General features: G+C 37.0%; 1 long non-coding RNA gene across 2 annotated transcripts in view; it reads left to right on the plus strand.

Annotated features, from left to right (window-relative positions):
- The first annotated feature begins 598 nt into the window (after nt 1-598).
- The window catches only part of LOC140692722 (uncharacterized), a 53,709-nt gene continuing 42,082 nt past the window's right edge, over nt 599-12,225 (plus strand). For both annotated transcript variants that reach the window (XR_012068288.1, XR_012068289.1), the window contains exons 1-10: nt 599-747; nt 2,227-2,312; nt 2,594-2,713; nt 2,819-2,900; nt 4,195-4,260; nt 5,057-5,120; nt 6,478-6,545; nt 8,494-8,625; nt 9,974-10,081; nt 11,933-12,043. This is a non-coding gene — a long non-coding RNA (uncharacterized lncRNA). The remainder of the gene's footprint in view (nt 748-2,226; nt 2,313-2,593; nt 2,714-2,818; nt 2,901-4,194; nt 4,261-5,056; nt 5,121-6,477; nt 6,546-8,493; nt 8,626-9,973; nt 10,082-11,932; nt 12,044-12,225) is intronic.

A 12,225-nucleotide genomic window follows, 5' to 3' on the forward strand; every position in this document is an offset into this window, starting at 1 on the left:
AGCCGGCACCGCAGCCGCCGCCGCTTCGAACCCCTCAGCCGGAACAGCCGCCTCAGCCGGCACCGCAGCCGCCGCCGCTTCAGCCGGTACCGCCGCCGATGCCGCCTCAGCCCCTTCAGCCGGCACCGCAGCCGCCGCCGCTTCGGCACCCTCAGCCGTCACCGCAGCCTCAGCCGCCGCCTCCTGGGCCCCTTCAGCCGGCACCGCAGCCGCCGCCGCTTCAGTCCCTTCAGCCGGCACCGCAGCCTCAGCCGCCGCCTCCTGGGCCCCTTCAGCCGGCACCGCAGCCGCCGCCGCTTCGAACCCCTCAGCCGGAACAGCCGCCTCAGCCGGCACCGCAGCCGCCGCCGCTTCAGCCGGTACCGCCGCCGATGCCGCCTCAGCCCCTTCAGCCGGCACCGCAGCCGCCGCCGCTTCAGTCCCTTCAGCCGGCACCGCAGCCTCTACCGCCACCGCCGCCTGCCCAGCCCCCTCAGCCGGCACCTCAGCAGCCGCCGCTTCAGCCCCCTCAGCCGGCACCACCGCCGCCTCAGCCCCCTCAGCCGGCACCTCAGCAGCCGCCGCCTCGGCCCCCTCAGCCGGCACCACCGCCGCCTCAGCCCCCTCAGCCGGCACCGCAGCCGCCGACCCCCCAGCCCCCTCAGCCGGCACCGCAGCCGCCGCCGCCTCGGCCCCCTCAGCCGCCACCGCCGCCTCAACCGCCACCGCCGCCCGCCCAGCTGTGGGTCAGGAGCCGCTGCACAGACGGTGAGTCCCTGCGGGCCCCTCCCCAACCCTGTGCGGGTCTCCGTCCCTCCCTCGGCCTCCCACGAATGCCCCGATGCTGTCCGGGCCCCAGGCCTCTTCTTTCCCGGCTGCGAAACTCGGGAAGGAACGGGGCTGTGCTGTGATCCGAGGCCGCGCGTCCCGTTCGGCTTCCTCTGGGCCACTCCGCGCCCCTCTCCTCGTCCGGGCCAGGTGTAACATTTTGTCTTCCCTTTTCAACTGACGGCTTAAAACAGTGTTTCAGATAACTGTCAAAACACTGTGCATGCAAAATACTAGGTCAACTTAAGGGAAGGAGTAGGAGAGAAGGGGGAAAGGAGCGAAGTTCACTGGTCACTTCTGTGGGGGTGGGTTAGGTGGTCACAGTGGTGGACGCGTAACTGCTACATGGCCCCGTGCGCTTACCATCATAGTCGTTACTGTTACTAACCCCGGACAGCCCTGTTATTAAGGAGGCATGACCACAGAACATGTGCTCATTGAGCTTAATTTTACACAAACAGTAAGATTTACACGGAATCAAGACAGGCAGTAAACGCCAGCTGCAGAGGACAGCTTGTGCAGGGCTGGGAAACAGCATGGCATGATCAGAACTTTAGTTTGACTGGCTTGAAATGTAGAGGGAAAGGGAAACTTCACACTGATGAATCAGAGAGGAGATAGCTGTTTTTTATTAAACTAAAATGGTTGAATGAGCCTTGTTGGTTAATGATTTGCCTTAGCAATGTGAATTTGGATTCTGCAAGTATTTTATAAGTTCTGTAAGAAGCTTGTTTTAAAATTTCAGAACTCTTAAGGTATTAGAAGTTGTTTTATTTTATAAGAATTTTTTAAAAAGTGTTTATTTAACTCAATTAGAACAGAGTTCCTTTAACATAGGAGACTTTATTATCTCATGTATTAATACCCTCTAGAGGTACACAATGAAAAATGTGATTTATAAACAGATACATACAGACACAAGGAAAACAGAGCATGTAACTCCAGTAACAGTTTAAGAGAAAAGTCAGAAACAGAAATTTTCCCTGGTCAAACTATCAAAAAAAGCACCTGGGGCTTATATCCCTTAATTGATTTGAGCTCTAAATGGACAAATACACATTTTTTTTTAAATTGCTAAGAACAAGATTGTTTTTCACGTTGAGTAATAACTTTGAAGTTTAAATAAATACCAACAATGGAGCTATGAGGGAGGCAAAATATAAAATACTGATTTTTTTTTTATTTCACCGTAAGGTGCATTCTTAAATACATAGGAGAGAACTGTCATGATTTGCGCAACTCGCTTGCAAATAGTTCAACAGTATTAACAATGATTGAATTTAGGTGGTGGGCATATGGGAATTTATCATCCTATTAAACAGTTTTCTGTACTTCTGAGACTTATAATAAAACATTGGAAGGAACCTGTTAGACATAATGCTCTATGTGAAGTAATTTGTTCCCTTTGTGAAATTCTAGGAAGGTTAAAATGCATGTTCATAACATCAAGAAAATCACAAGCATTTACGATGTAATCAGAACTACCTGAGGATCTGTGAAACTTGGTGAGTTGGTGAATTTTTTAAAATGTCGTAAAACATTTTGTTTTTACAAAGATTACAGGAGTAAGAGAAGATACATCTTTATCAACTCTTAATATTTTTTTCCTGGTTGATGTGATATAATTAAATGTGGGGAAAAAAAGGTAAATTCTAAAAGGAGACACTACCTTGATGGTTTTCTATGGAGGAAACTCAAGCAGGAGGAAGTTTAATTTAAAAACATAAATTACTGCTCTTTATAATACATTCTAAGTTGTCATTCTTTTGAATGCCTTCCTTTCCAGACAGATGTGTTATTCTGGGAGATCATCAGGACTTCTGGGTATTTGGAGGTATTGACCTAACCAGTGGAACTGCTGATTTGTAAGAAGTTGTCCAGAATTTTGGAAAACTGATTAGTAGAGGTAAATAATGTTTCCTTGGCAAGTGATGACAGAAAGTGACTCCAGTGAATTTTCCTTTGTTTTTAGGCAGGTGTACCTAACCATGTATGTTAACAATGATTACAGGCTGGAGACCGAGAAGAACTGCCATTTTTGCCAGCTGGGATGCAGAAAAATTTGGACTTCTGGGTTTCACAAATGGACTGAGGTAACTAAGACAGTAAACATATCTTCTTGGTCAACATGTATCTCAGGGTAATCACAGATGTGTTCCATTACCTGATACTGTTTTAATTTGGATAAAAACAAGAAAATTTAAGAAATAGAGTTTGGTTTTGCTTTTACATCAGTTTGACAAAACAGAACAACCTCTTAATTACTAAGCACAAACCAATTTTTTCATTAATTTTAAAATATTTTAGTTTCTATTTATATTTGTTTTGTGATAAGTAAGTAAAATCTGTAAGCTCAGAAAATAGTCAAACCTAGGAAGCTGCTTCTGACAAGTGAATTAGCTTATTGAAAATCTGATTTAGATCCTTGGCATTAATTTTCAATTTTTTACAGTTTCCTTGGATTTCTTCTATCCAGGAAAACAACATGCTCTTTTAAGATGACTATACTCTGATTATAGTCTCTCCTTTATGGATTCCACACTAAATTGTAACCATAGGTATATTTTACCATTTACAAAAGTGCCTGGTTGGGAAGTATAGTACAATGATTTTGTAAATTGAATTACTCTAAAATTTCAAGGATTTATTTTTAATTCAATTATGATTAATTTTCATTTGTCACTGGCTCTTAATGCTTTATTTTAAAGTGTCTCTCATAGACCCCCTTCTTTCATCTTCTTCCCTTAAGCTCTCTGTCCGGTAACTCTAAGTTCTTACATGTTCAAGGTAGGCTTGTGTATTTTTTTAAAGGCAGGTGCACCAAAAAGCACTTTCCTGTGACTATCCTCTGTTTTGTTCATCATTTATGAGTCCAAATTTTATAGAATTGATTTAAAGAATGTCATATGTTTCTTATTATTGTGTCTGGTTTTTAAAATGCTTTCTTTCTGACTCATTTCTGCATACTTTAAAAGAATAATATGAATCAAATAAGTATGGGAATAAAATCACAGTTACTTGTATAACATTTGATTCCATTTATATGGCAAAGTCTTATTATTATGTTGGTGTTATGAACATGCATTTCATAATACACTTATTTAGATGAATCAGATCTTATTCATTAAGGTCATCTACTTTTAGAAATGTGTAATTTCTTGTGAATACATGTATATAGAAATACATGTGTCTTTCTATAATTTAAGCAGCTTAAAATACAGATAAAATAAATCCAAGATACAAGATAATATGCCTTGCATTAATTTAAATTCATGTGAGTTAAAAGACAATTTGAATATTGTTTCCCATTTTCTACTATCTTGATCATATTCAGCAGCACCTTTACCTTTACATATAGTTAAGGAATCTTTTTTATTTCTACTGTAGCTCTGTCATAATTGAAACTCTGCAGCAGAATCAGCTGTCATCTATCCCATGTGGCCAAGTGCAGAGGTGAGAATTCTCATTTGTGGGATGACCACTCACAGCTTTAAATGTTTTTACTGTAACTGCTTTTATAAGGTAGCAAGCTAGAGAGAGAGAGAGAAACAGAGAGAAGAAAAGAGTTCTCTCTGCATATTCCCATGTGTGTGATGGCATTAGTCTTCTTCTGCTGTATTTCTCTAGAATGTGTGTGCGTGTGTGCATGTATGTGTGAAAAATGTCTTGTCTTTGTCCTAATAGCCACTCTTCTCTCCCTCTAGTTTTTTCTCTATCCTCCCCTCCTATATTTTTCTTTTTCATTAATATCTTCTCTTTCAAAAAATTCTTGATAAATCTAATTTCCAACTTCCTCACTTTTAATATGGTAAAGTTACTTGGATCCCCAACATCAAGGGATCTCATACTTTAATGTCTGTAAGGATTGCCAGGGACAACTTTTAAAAATACAGATTTCCAGGCCTTACTTTGAGCAGTCCTCTTCCAGTAGATCCAGGGTGATGCTGAGCATCTCGAGCCTTCCCCCTTCATATTATGGTGCAGGGGATCAGGGGCAGTTTTCCTCTGGGTCTCCCTGCTGCTGCTATGAACAGTGGCTACAGCATCACTACTATTTTTCTTTCTTGTTTTAATTGCATTAATATTATCAACCAGTTAATAGTGTTTTCTTAAAATTATGGTCAAAAGCATAGGTGTTTGATTTATAATGGCACCTGCAAACCACTCTTTTACTGAATTAATTTGTTTTGCTTGTATTTCCACTATTGTAAACGCTGTGAGTTAAGTGACTGCTTTGCTTCAACTACAGGAGAATGTGAAAACACTCCAGGAGAGAGAGGTTGCATATATCAATGCAGACTCATACACAGAAGGTAAATTTTATTTCAGATTGTCATTAAATAGTATACCAGTATTTAAGTCTATCAACTCCAACTCATAAACTAGGATTATCCTCTTTCTATGAGATGCCTCAATAATACCTCCATTTCTCCATTTTACCAGAGAGAACATTATTATGATTCAAATGAATCAATATGATTCATAACTAAGCTATTGATCCTAATTTCTTTAGTATATTTACCATTTGCCTATCTTGGATTACTACTTAAAACTCTAGTACTTTCGACATTCTTCCTGTGGAGCTATTTTTAAAAGTTGGGCTAAAATATTTCATACAGAAATAGTTCCTGTATGTATTGGAACAACTCTGGGATAAGCACCCACTACAGACTTCCTTTTGACCCTGACATGTGGCATGTGCATCTGTAGGCTTTCATCGTATTATGGTTATTTCTAGGTAAGTGTCAGAGGACACATGTTAGTTACTGACATGCTCTAGCCTAAAGTCTTGATATTGAATTGAATGAATGAATAAAAACATGAACATTATGGCCTTACCACTTCCTTTGCCAAAGACCCCTAGGTACTGCTGCCGTAATGAGCAATGACCCTTACTGTTACTGCAGGAGCTGCCGCCTTAGCAGCAGAGTCCACCTCTGCAGTCTCCTATCCTGAGTGTGTGCTGCAGCCTCTCTGGCTCCTGAAGGGTTATTTCCACCTTGTGTTTTAGTTTTAGCCAGACTGCCTGTCTGTCTATTTATCTCCCTACCTGTCTATCTATTCTAAAATTTTATTTATTTCTTTTTACTGAAGTACATCTGATTTGTAATATTAGTTTCAGGTGTACAGCAAAGTTACTCAGTTATATACATATACATATACATATACATATACATATACATATACATATACATATACATTGTTTTTAGATTCTTTTACATTATAGGTTATTATAAGATACTGAATATAATTCCCTGTGCTATACAGTAGGTCCTTGTTGGTTATCTGTTTCATATATAATAGTGTATATCTGTTAATCCTGAACTCCTAACATATCTCTTCCCTTCCCCCTTTCCCCTTGGGTAACCATAGTTTCTTTTCTATGTCATGAGTCTATTTCTGGTTTGTAAACAAGTTCATTTGTATCTTTTTTTGTTTGTTTACATTCCACATATAAGTGATAGAATTTGATATTTGCCTTTCTCTGTCTGACATACTTCACTGAATATGATAATCTGTAGGGTCCACCCTATTTTTAATTCTCCAGGAATGATGCCTTCAATTTGAAATCTGTTATATATTGTTTATAATTAGAAAATAAAGTTAGAATTAAATACAGGTTTGTAGTCCATTTGGAGGTATTAAAATTCTCTCTTATTTATTTTGCAGGCAATTATACTCTCAGAGTTGACTGTACACCCCTTCTTTTCCAGTTGGTATATAAACTGACAAAAGAGGTATGTAAATAGATCTGTCATAATGATTTCTGATGAGTAGATAAATCAATAACTTTTGTTTTCTAAATTACTAATATTTAAACTGGTGACAGACATAGCTGATTTGTATAAACAAGAAATCAGAACGAGCTTTAATACACTACTTATGTAACATAACTATGAGAACAGTAGTGCTAGTCTCTGTTCTAATAATAGTTCCTAATAATTGTATACATTTGTTAAAATGTGCAGGGTCTATTGTTTCATGGGGCAGAGTCTCTTTGATATAACAGAAAGATTACTGAGCTGGGTTGGGGAAGCCTTGGCTGTGAAGATTGCCTTGGCTATTCATTCATTCATTCATTCAGGAAGTATTTATTGTGTGGTTACTATGTATCAGGTCCTATGAAAGGAACTCTTGCAGCAACAGTGATAAAAGGACAAGGTTACTGAATCCAAATACTTTGTAATCTAGAGAGGCCACAGACCTGTAAATGAGGACTCATACTTCACTTGAATATTGGATACTATATACAGTGGAGGACAGTTGAGAAGAGAGAAGTTAAAATCCTGGGGTAGCTGGTGAGTTTGGAAAGCATTAGAAGGTGTTTAGAGAAGGATTAGTGGTTAAGATGTAAAATGGAAGAATGTGAAAGTGGGGAGAATGTTTCTCCTCAGAGGACACAGGACCTAATAAAGATGTGGATGTGTGAAAGAACATTTCCTGACCTCTGGGTAATGCAATATAACCTCAATGTAAGGTGTTGGTGAAAAAGCTGGTAAGAAACGGGGCCTGACACATAGGCCTAAATGTTCATAAATCTGGTGATGGTGAAATTAAAGAATCTTTAACAAGGTTGTACATTATCATTTTTATTCGTTAGAAAAATTACTCTGTATCAGTGCAATGAATACGTTAAGCTGTAGTAAGTCTAAAAGCAAAATGGAAATAATTCCACATACTTATTTAGCACACAGGAATTTATAAATACTAGTTATTGATGTAAAAAGTACTCTGAAAATGCTACTGCACTCTGAATCTCTAAAAATTATGTGATCTACTCATTGAGTATATGTGTGCTTCATTTAAATAACCCCCATTATAGAATTTAACTGTAGAAATGTTTCTTTCAAGTAGGTATCACTTAGATGACAATGGGAAGTAAATGTCACATCTCTGTGGTCCTGTTTCCAAAACGCCCTTCATCTTGCCCTGTCCTTTTCACTGTTAGTGTCTTTAACATCTCATCCTCCCAAGTGAGCATCCTCCCATGCCCATCACAACTCCCACCATACTGGGAAGCTTAGGTCCTTGATCCTTTTATTGAAATGTCCCATAAAAACATCTAAAAGCACGCTGAAAAGACAGCCCTTGTTGGGGAATCCTTCTCAGGAGATACATTTACTCTCTGTCCTACAGAGGAGGCTCCTGCCTTTATAGGAGGTGTAGTAAGAATTTTAGGGCCAAGAAGGGGAAGCTTAGGTCTATCCCCTTTGTGCATTTATTTAATAAGTATTAAAAGTGTAAGTGGTTACCATAGTGACAGGATAAATCAAACATAGTTTCTGCTATTAGTGTGTTACCTGTGTAGCCAGGAGAGACTATGATCAAGAATTTTCAAATCCAAGATAGTGATTAAAATCACCAAAGCGAATACAAATAAAAGTGTGGGAAGCAAAAAATAAGTATCTTAGTTTATTATTTTACATGTTGGAATTAAACAGCCTGCTTAATGGGAAATTGCAAATTTTTTCCCATTTTAAAGTCTCTTTTATGTTAATTTGAATTTAATTTTCATGCCACTTAAGATACAATATATTTGTCTTTCAGAGTTTTTGTTTTAGATAGATTTTAACAGTTTAACTAGGAAATTAAAATGTATATTTAGAAGTTACATTATCAGGGAACTAATTGATTGTCCAGAAGAGAAGAGTGAGATTTTATAATCTTGTTTGATTTGATTGTCAGTGGAAGAATCAGACATCATTAATCTGGAGAAATGCTATTGGTTGCTGAGGGCTCAATCCCAAACTGGATGATTTGATTTAGAGGCATTTGGCCCATTGGCTTCACCACCAATTCGTCCATCTCTGAGTGAAGGTGGGAATCCTTCTATTTCCTACAAATGTTCTTTGCTAAACACGTGAGCCTTGTTCCAACTTTGGAGCCTTGTGTAAGTCGGTTTACCTTTCTGCACTTGAATATTCTCATATATAAGATCAGTTTGACCAAGACAATCATGAAAGTGTGCTTCAGTGCAGTGCCTCAGCATCTGGTGCAGGGTCAGGGTGGTGGACACTGAATAGGCAAAGCTCTAGCTTCCACACCTGACCCCACCTCTTCCTCAGCTGAGAAGTGTCTATTGTATTTCTTTTATATAGAAGAAGGTTCCACTGCTGTATCCTTCCCCCACCCTTAAAAAATTAAGAAACCACTAGACCATCTCTAAGGTCCCCACTTAGCTCTAAACTTTTCACTACTATATATATATATTTATTTTAAATGAGGTTTACAAGGAGCAGTTGTGGGTGATAATCACAAAAACTGTATTTGAAATCTGAAAGCTTGGGTTTTTCTTCTGATTCAGACCTTTTTAAAAAAATTTCTTAGTTTTAGCAAGTCATTTAACTACTTCTTAGCTCCAATTTTCTGCTCTTTGAGGGCACAGAATTAGATTCTTGAAATAGACAGTCTGTATTCTTCAGGTTTCTAGTGTGTTTTAGAAATATTTATTTGTTAGGGGAGCTAGAACAGACAGGGTTTCCACTTCAGCAGTGCAGTTATGTTTTTACCTTTTTATAATTAGAGATTGAGAAATCATTTCATTTGAAAATAAAATGATTCCATTTATTTTTTATGAAAAGTTTAAAAACCACAGGATTAGATTATAAATTGCCCTTTATTTCTGAAATTTAATATATTTAGTTATACAGATTAAGTGGTACAATGAAGACTGCAGTACAGAATTTCTGTCTCTTATAGTGTGTTAGTTTTCTTTGCTTCATGAAGGAGCCGTATGAAGCTCATTAATAACAACACAGTATATCTTTGATAGAGTTCAACTTTTCTTCTTCCTTTTTCCTTTTTCTTCTTAGTCTTTCCAAATTAGGATAATTGTGGTCTCTGACTTTTTTCCAGTTAAATTTTTAAAATACATTTTTATTTTTTACATTCTACAATCACTTTTGACTTTTGGAATTAATATAAGATAGAGATAGGTATGCAGACAAAACCAAACACTAAATGATAGTATTTTCTTCTAGGAAGTTAAATTTTGGTTATAATTATGCCAGGGGGAAAAAATAAACTTCCTAAGACAGTGGAAACTACTGATAACTTTTAAAAACTAAATCAGTTTATGCGAGTCATGCCTCCTTTCATAAGCATGTCATTATTAACAGGAAGTTTGTTGGCTGTGATTTATTCTGTCTGTGTTCCTATTTTACAGGTTTATTTAATGCTTTTGGTGGAAATCATGACAGCCACATAGATTTTAAGGAGATATCCTGTGGGCTATCAGCTTGTTGCAGAGGACCTCTGGCTGAAAGACAGAAATGTAAGTGTGTTAAACATCACAAAATTTGGAAGCTATACAGAGAAAAACATAGCATCCATTCATGTAAAAAATCATCTGATTAAGGCTTGAATTTTCATCCCTTTGGCAAATAGCAGTCTCTTGCTGAGGTTTTACTGAGATCAGTGTAAAGGTTCAATCATCTATTCTTTTTTACTGTGGAGTAATTTAAGATCTTTGTTATTAATAATGGTTGATTTTCCAGATAAATGTACAATTCATGATAAGTGAACTACATCAATCATGATGTGTTTAAAAATGTTAAGCATATAGAAAATATTTTCTGGTAGTCTATATAGAAAATTTGTCTTGCTTAACTTGAATTCCAACTTATTTTCTATCACTGTGTATATTGATATTTTATTAGCAAAATTAAATTTATGATAAAACAATTTTATTAAATACTAAATTTATCTTTTAAACCTATCTAAAATATTATGGCATAATTTATAAGCATATTACATTCCTAAATCTTAACCATATTTGTTTAGGAAAATGCAGCAGTTTACATTTAATTGGAACATAATTCTTACATATTCACTAGGGTAATTATCTCTGCATCTTTCTAAAATACAGCTTTACAAATACTGCATATTTTGGGTATGATACTTAATAGTTCAATATTCTTTAGTAATGTTGTACTGTGATGCACTTAGTTAATTTAATAGCATAAATATTACATGGGTGTGTGAAGTAGATAATTATTTAATCTTAAAAATTTAGATTTCTTTTATCTTCCCTGATAGTATACCATTACTCTAACCTGGCTTTGTGATAGATTATTTGTTCACATTAAAGTTCTGGTATTAAAGAGGCTGAAGTCTTTGTTTCTCAATTGAGGTTAATTGTTGTCTTAAATTTTTTTTAAATTTATTTTTTTGCCAGTGGACTAGTGGAAGTTAACCAACTAGACTAACTAGCAATTTTGCTAATATTGATGTTAATTAGCAAAGTGCTGATATTTTGGATTTTTAGCTTGTTGTATATAAACTTCATTGAAGATTTGAAATTGTTCTTAGGCAAAAATATTGGGTGCACATTAATTACATTGGAGAGGCAAAATCGTTATACAGTCATCTCTCATTATCTGCTGAGGATTGGTTCTGAGACCCCCTCAGATATCAAATCCATGGATGCTCATGTCCTTATGTAAAATGGCATAGTATTTGCATATAATCTATGCACATCCTCTTGTATACTTTAAATCATCTCTAGGTTACTTGTAATACCTAATACAATGTAATTATTTGTAAGTACAATGTAAATGATATGTGAATAGTTGTCAGTGCATAGCAAATTCAAGTTTTGCTTTTGAGAACTTTCTGGGAAAATTTATATATATATATATTTTGATCTATTGTTTATACCTGTGAATGCAGAACCAATGGATACGGGGAGCTGACTGTAGCAGCTTTTTGTTGATTCTTAATGTAGATGGAATATTTTCAGCATTGTAAGAATCAACTCTGAAGTGATCAGTTATAAATATTAGAAATTAATTTAAAAGCTTGAATTAACTTCTCAAAATCTGTGAGATATTCTATAGTAACTTGGCCCTTCTTTTTCAGTTTGCAAGAAATTTAACTTTAGGTTTAGGTGAAGGATAGAGTTCTCACAGCTGGCTAATGATATAAGGAGAGAGACTTGTGAAGTGTACAGGAATTCTTACAAGTTCAAAGGAATTTAATGACACAATCTCCTCCAAATAAGAACTTAATCCAGAATGTAGTTGTTTGAGGAACTAAGTAATTTCACTAGGGCAGCTTGTAATAAAATGTATTATACTTCAGAATATAAAAGTAATTTTCCTCCATAAGAGTTTCTTTTCTTTAGTTTGCTTCAAGGTATTTGATGTTGACGGTGATGGAGTTCTTTCTAGGGTTGAACTGAGAGACACGTGGTTGCACAGAGGTCTGGAAGGACAACTGCACCGATGATACCCTGGTAAAGTCTGATTGTATACATCTTCTTGCATGTAAACTTCCAACAGGAACATAGAGTGAAGAATTTTTTTAAAAGAGGTTGAGAAAAAGATTTCTTACTACTTCTAGGTTCTATATTATGCTACTCAAAATATTCATAGCCAAAGATGCAAAATTGGGAAGAGAATTTGCCTAAGAAAATTT

Source organism: Vicugna pacos, unplaced genomic scaffold (assembly GCF_048564905.1).
Source record: "Vicugna pacos unplaced genomic scaffold, VicPac4 scaffold_16, whole genome shotgun sequence".
Lineage (NCBI taxonomy): Eukaryota > Metazoa > Chordata > Mammalia > Artiodactyla > Camelidae > Vicugna > Vicugna pacos.